We start from the raw sequence: 6,000 nt of genomic DNA on the forward strand, positions 1-6,000 counted from the left end.
GCGCGATTGTGATTGCGCGATTGTGATTGCGCGATTGTGATTGCGCGATTGTGATTGCGCGATTGTGATTGCGCGATTGTGATTGCGCGATTGTGATTGCGCGATTGTGATTGCGCGATTGTGATTGCGCGATTGTGATTGCGCGATTGTGATTGCGCGATTGTGATTGCGCGATTGTGATTGCGCGATTGTGATTGCGCGATTGTGATTGCGCGATTGTGATTGCGCGATTGTGATTGCGCGATTGTGATTGCGCGATTGTGATTGCGCGATTGTGATTGCGCGATTGTGATTGCGCGATTGTGATTGCGCGATTGTGATTGCGCGATTGTGATTGCGCGATTGTGATTGCGCGATTGTGATTGCGCGATTGTGATTGCGCGATTGTGATTGCGCGATTGTGATTGCGCGATTGTGATTGCGCGATTGTGATTGCGCGATTGTGATTGCGCGATTGTGATTGCGCGATTGTGATTGCGCGATTGTGATTGCGCGATTGTGATTGCGCGATTGTGATTGCGCGATTGTGATTGCGCGATTGTGATTGCGCGATTGTGATTGCGCGATTGTGATTGCGCGATTGTGATTGCGCGATTGTGATTGCGCGATTGTGATTGCGCGATTGTGATTGCGCGATTGTGATTGCGCGATTGTGATTGCGCGATTGTGATTGCGCGATTGTGATTGCGCGATTGTGATTGCGCGATTGTGATTGCGCGATTGTGATTGCGCGATTGTGATTGCGCGATTGTGATTGCGCGATTGTGATTGCGCGATTGTGATTGCGCGATTGTGATTGCGCGATTGTGATTGCGCGATTGTGATTGCGCGATTGTGATTGCGCGATTGTGATTGCGCGATTGTGATTGCGCGATTGTGATTGCGCGATTGTGATTGCGCGATTGTGATTGCGCGATTGTGATTGCGCGATTGTGATTGCGCGATTGTGATTGCGCGATTGTGATTGCGCGATTGTGATTGCGCGATTGTGATTGCGCGATTGTGATTGTGCGATTGTGATTGTGCGATTGTGATTGTGCGATTGTGATTGTGCGATTGTGATTGTGTGATTGTGATTGTGTGATTGTGATTGTGTGATCGTGATTGTGTGATCGTGATTGTGCGATCGTGATTGTGTGATCGTGATTGTGTGATCGCAATTGTGGGATTGTGACTTTGTGATTGTGTGATTGTGATTGTGATTGTGGCAGTGTGATTGTGTGATTGTGGTTGTGTGATTGTGATTGTGTGACTGTGATTGTGTGATTGTGATTGTGGGATTGTGATTGGGTGATTGTGTGATCGTGATTGTGTGATAGTGATTGTGTGATAGTGATTGTGTGATCGTAATTGTGTGATCGTGATTGTGTGATCGTGATTGTGTGATCGTGATTGTGTGATCGTGATTGTGTGATTGTGTTATTGTGATTGTGTGATTCTGATTGTGTGATTGTGATTGTGTGATCGTGACTGTGTGATCGTGATTGTGTGATCGTGATTGTGGGATTGTGACTGTGTGATTGTGTGATCTTGATTGTGATTGTGTGATTGTGATTGTGTGATTGTGATTGTGTGATTGTGATTGTGTGATTGTGATTGTGTGATTGTGATTGTGTGATTGTGATTGTGTGATTGTGATTGTGTGATTGTGATTGTGTGATTGTGATTGTGTGATTGTGATTGTGTGATTGTGATTGTGTGATTGTGATTGTGTGATTGTGATTTTGTGATTGTGATTGTGTGATTGTGATTGTGTGATTGTGATTGTGTGATTGTGATTGTGTGATTGTGATTGTGTGATTGTGATTGTGTGATTGTGATTGTGTGATTGTGATTGTGTGATTGTGATTGTGTGATTGTGATTGTGTGATTGTGATTGTGTGATTGTGATTGTGTGATTGTGATTGTGTGATTGTGATTGTGTGATTGTGATTGTGTGATTGTGATTGTGTGATTGTGATTGTGTGATTGTGATTGTGTGATTGTGATTGTGTGATTGTGATTGTGTGATTGTGATTGTGTGATTGTGATTGTGTGATTGTGATTGTGTGATTGTGATTGTGTGATTGTGATTGTGTGATTGTGATTGTGTGATTGTGATTGTGTGATTGTGATTGTGTGATTGTGATTGTGTGATTGTGATTGTGTGATTGTGATTGTGTGATCGTGATTGTGCGATCGTGATTGTGTGATCGTGATTGTGTGGTCGCAATTGTGGGATTGTGACTTTGTGATTGTGTGATTGTGATTGTGATTGTGGCAGTGTGATTGTGTGATTGTGGTTGTGTGATTGTGATTGTGTGACTGTGATTGTGTGATTGTGATTGTGGGATTGTGATTGTGTGATTGTGTGATCGTGATTGTGTGATAGTGATTGTGTGATAGTGATTGTGTGATCGTGATTGTGTGATCGTGATTGTGTGATCGTGATTGTGTGATCGTGATTGTGTGATTGTGTTATTGTGATTGTGTGATTCTGATTGTGTGATTGTGATTGTGTGATCGTGACTGTGTGATCGTGATTGTGTGATCGTGATTGTGGGATTGTGACTGTGTGATTGTGTGATCTTGATTGTGATTGTGTGATTGTGATTGTGTGATTGTGATTGTGTGATTGTGATTGTGTGATTGTGATTGTGTGATTGTGATTGTGTGATTGTGATTGTGTGATTGTGATTGTGTGATTGTGATTGTGTGATTGTGATTGTGTGATTGTGATTGTGTGATTGTGATTGTGTGATTGTGATTGTGTGATTGTGATTGTGTGATTGTGATTGTGTGATTGTGATTGTGTGATTGTGATTGTGTGATTGTGATTGCGTGATTGTGATTGCGTGATTGTGATTGCGTGATTGTGATTGCGTGATTGTGATTGCGTGATTGTGATTGTGTGATTGTGATTGTGTGATTGTGATTGTGTGATTGTGATTGTGTGATTGTGATTGTGTGATTGTGATTGTGTGATTGTGATTGTGTGATTGTGATTGTGTGATTGTGATTGTGTGATTGTGATTGTGTGATTGTGATTGTGTGATTGTGATTGTGTGATTGTGATTGTGTGATCGTGATTGTGCGATCGTGATTGTGTGATCGTGATTGTGTGGTCGCAATTGTGGGATTGTGACTTTGTGATTGTGTGATTGTGATTGTGATTGTGGCAGTGTGATTGTGTGATTGTGGTTGTGTGATTGTGATTGTGTGACTGTGATTGTGTGATTGTGATTGTGGGATTGTGATTGTGTGATTGTGTGATCGTGATTGTGTGATAGTGATTGTGTGATAGTGATTGTGTGATCGTGATTGTGTGATCGTGATTGTGTGATCGTGATTGTGTGATCGTGATTGTGTGATTGTGTTATTGTGATTGTGTGATTCTGATTGTGTGATTGTGATTGTGTGATCGTGACTGTGTCATCGTGATTGTGTGATCGTGATTGTGGGATTGTGACTGTGTGATTGTGTGATCGTGATTGTGATTGTGTTATTGTGATTGTGTGATTGTGATTGCGTGATTGTGATTGTGCGATCGTCCATGTGTGATCGTGATTGTGTGATCGTGATTGTGCGATTGTGATTGTGATTGTGTGACTGTGTGATTGTGACTGTGTGACTGTGTGATTGTGATTGTGTGATTGTGATTGTGTGATTGTGATTGTGTGATTGTGATTGTGTGATAGTGACTGTGTGATCGTGATTGTGTGATCGTGATTGTGTTTGTGATTGTGTGATTGTGACTGTGGGATTGTGATTGTGTGTTGGTGGTTGTGTGGTCGTGATTGTGTGATTGTGATTGTGTGATTCTGATTGTGTGCTCGTGATTGTGTGATCGTGATTGTGGGTTTGTGACTATATGATTGTGTGATTGTGATTGTGTGATTGTGATTGTGTGATTGTGATTGTGTGATTGTGATTGTGTGATTGTGATTGTGTGATTGTGATTGTGTGATTGTGATTGTGTGATTGTGATTGTGTGATTGTGATTGTGTGATTGTGATTGTGTGATTGTGTGATTGTGTGACTGTGATTGTGGGATTGTGACTGTGTGATCGTGATTGTGTGATCGTTATTGTGGGATTGTGATTATGGGATTGTGACTGTGTGATTGAGTGATTGTGATTGTGTGATTGTGATTGTGTGACGGTGATTGTGTGATTGTGATTGTGGGATTGTGATTGTGGGATTGTGACTGTGTGATCGTGATTGTGTGATCGTTATTGTGGGATTGTGATTATGGGATTGTGACTGTGTGATTGAGTGATGGTGATTGTGTGATTGTGATTGTGTGATTGTGATTGTGTGACGGTGATTGTGTGATTGTGATTGTGGGATTGTGATTGTGATTGTGTGATTGTGATTGTGTGAGTGTGACTGTGTGATTGTGATTGTGATTGTGATTGTGTGACTGTGATTGTGTGACTGTGATTGTGTGGTTGTGATTGTGTCATTGTGATTGTGTGATTGTGACTCTGTGACTGTGATTGTGATATTGTGATTGTGTTATTCTGATTGTGATATTGTGATTGTGTTATTCTGATTGTGTGGTTGTGATTGTGTGATCGTGACTGTGTGATCGTAATTGTGTGATCGTGATTGTGGGACTGTGACTGTGTGATCGTGATTGTGTGATCGTGATTGTGCGATTGTGACTGTGTGATTGTGTGATTGTGTGACTGTGCGACTGTGTGACTGTGTGATTGTGATTGTGTGATCGTGATTGTGTGACTGTAGTTGTGGGAGTGTGATTGTGTGGTTGTGTGATCGTGACTGTGCGATCGTGATTGTGTGATCGTGATTGTGATTGTGTGATTGTGATTGTGTGATTGTGATTGTGTGATTGTGATTGTGTGATCGTGACTGTGTGATCGTGACTGTGTGGTCGTGTGTGTGTGATCGTGATTGTGGGTTTGTGACTGTGTGATTGTGTGATTGTGATTGTGTGACTGTGATTGTGTGACTGTGATTGTGTGACTGTGATTGTGTGATTGTGATTGTGTGATTGTGATTGTGTGATTGTGATTGTGTGATTGTGATTGTGTGATTGTGATTGTGTGATTGTGATTGTGTGATTGTGATTGTGTGATTGTGATTGTGTGATTGTGATTGTGTGATTGTGATTGTGTGATTGTGATTGTGTGATTGTGATTGTGTGATTGTGATTGTGTGATTGTGATTGTGTGATTGTGATTGTGTGATTGTGATTGTGTGATTGTGATTGTGTGATTGTGATTGTGTGATTGTGATTGTGTGATTGTGATTGTGTGATTGTGATTGTGTGATTGTGATTGTGTGATTGTGATTGTGTGATTGTGATTGTGTGATTGTGATTGTGTGATTGTGATTGTGTGATTGTGATTGTGTGATTGTGATTGTGTGATTGTGATTGTGTGATTGTGATTGTGTGATTGTGATTGTGTGATTGTGATTGTGTGATTGTGATTGTGTGATTGTGATTGTGTGATTGTGATTGTGTGATTGTGATTGTGTGATTGTGATTGTGTGATTGTGATTGTGTGATTGTGATTGTGTGATTGTGATTGTGTGATTGTGATTGTGTGATTGTGATTGTGTGATTGTGATTGTGTGATTGTGATTGTGTGATTGTGATTGTGTGATTGTGATTGTGTGATTGTGATTGTGTGATTGTGATTGTGTGATTGTGATTGTGTGATTGTGATTGTGTGATTGTGATTGTGTGATTGTGATTGTGTGATTGTGATTGTGTGATTGTGATTGTGTGATTGTGATTGTGTGATTGTGATTGTGTGATTGTGATTGTGTGATTGTGATTGTGTGATTGTGATTGTGTGATTGTGATTGTGTGATTGTGATTGTGTGATTGTGATTGTGTGATTGTGATTGTGTGATTGTGATTGTGTGATTGTGATTGTGTGATTGTGATTGTGTGATTGTGATTGTGTGATTGTGATTGTGTGATTGTGATTGTGTGATTGTGATTGTGTGATTGTGATTGTGTGATTGTGATTGTGTGATTGTGATTGT

Source organism: Megachile rotundata, unplaced genomic scaffold (assembly GCF_050947335.1).
Source record: "Megachile rotundata isolate GNS110a unplaced genomic scaffold, iyMegRotu1 scaffold0051, whole genome shotgun sequence".
Classification (NCBI taxonomy): Eukaryota; Metazoa; Arthropoda; class Insecta; order Hymenoptera; family Megachilidae; genus Megachile; species Megachile rotundata.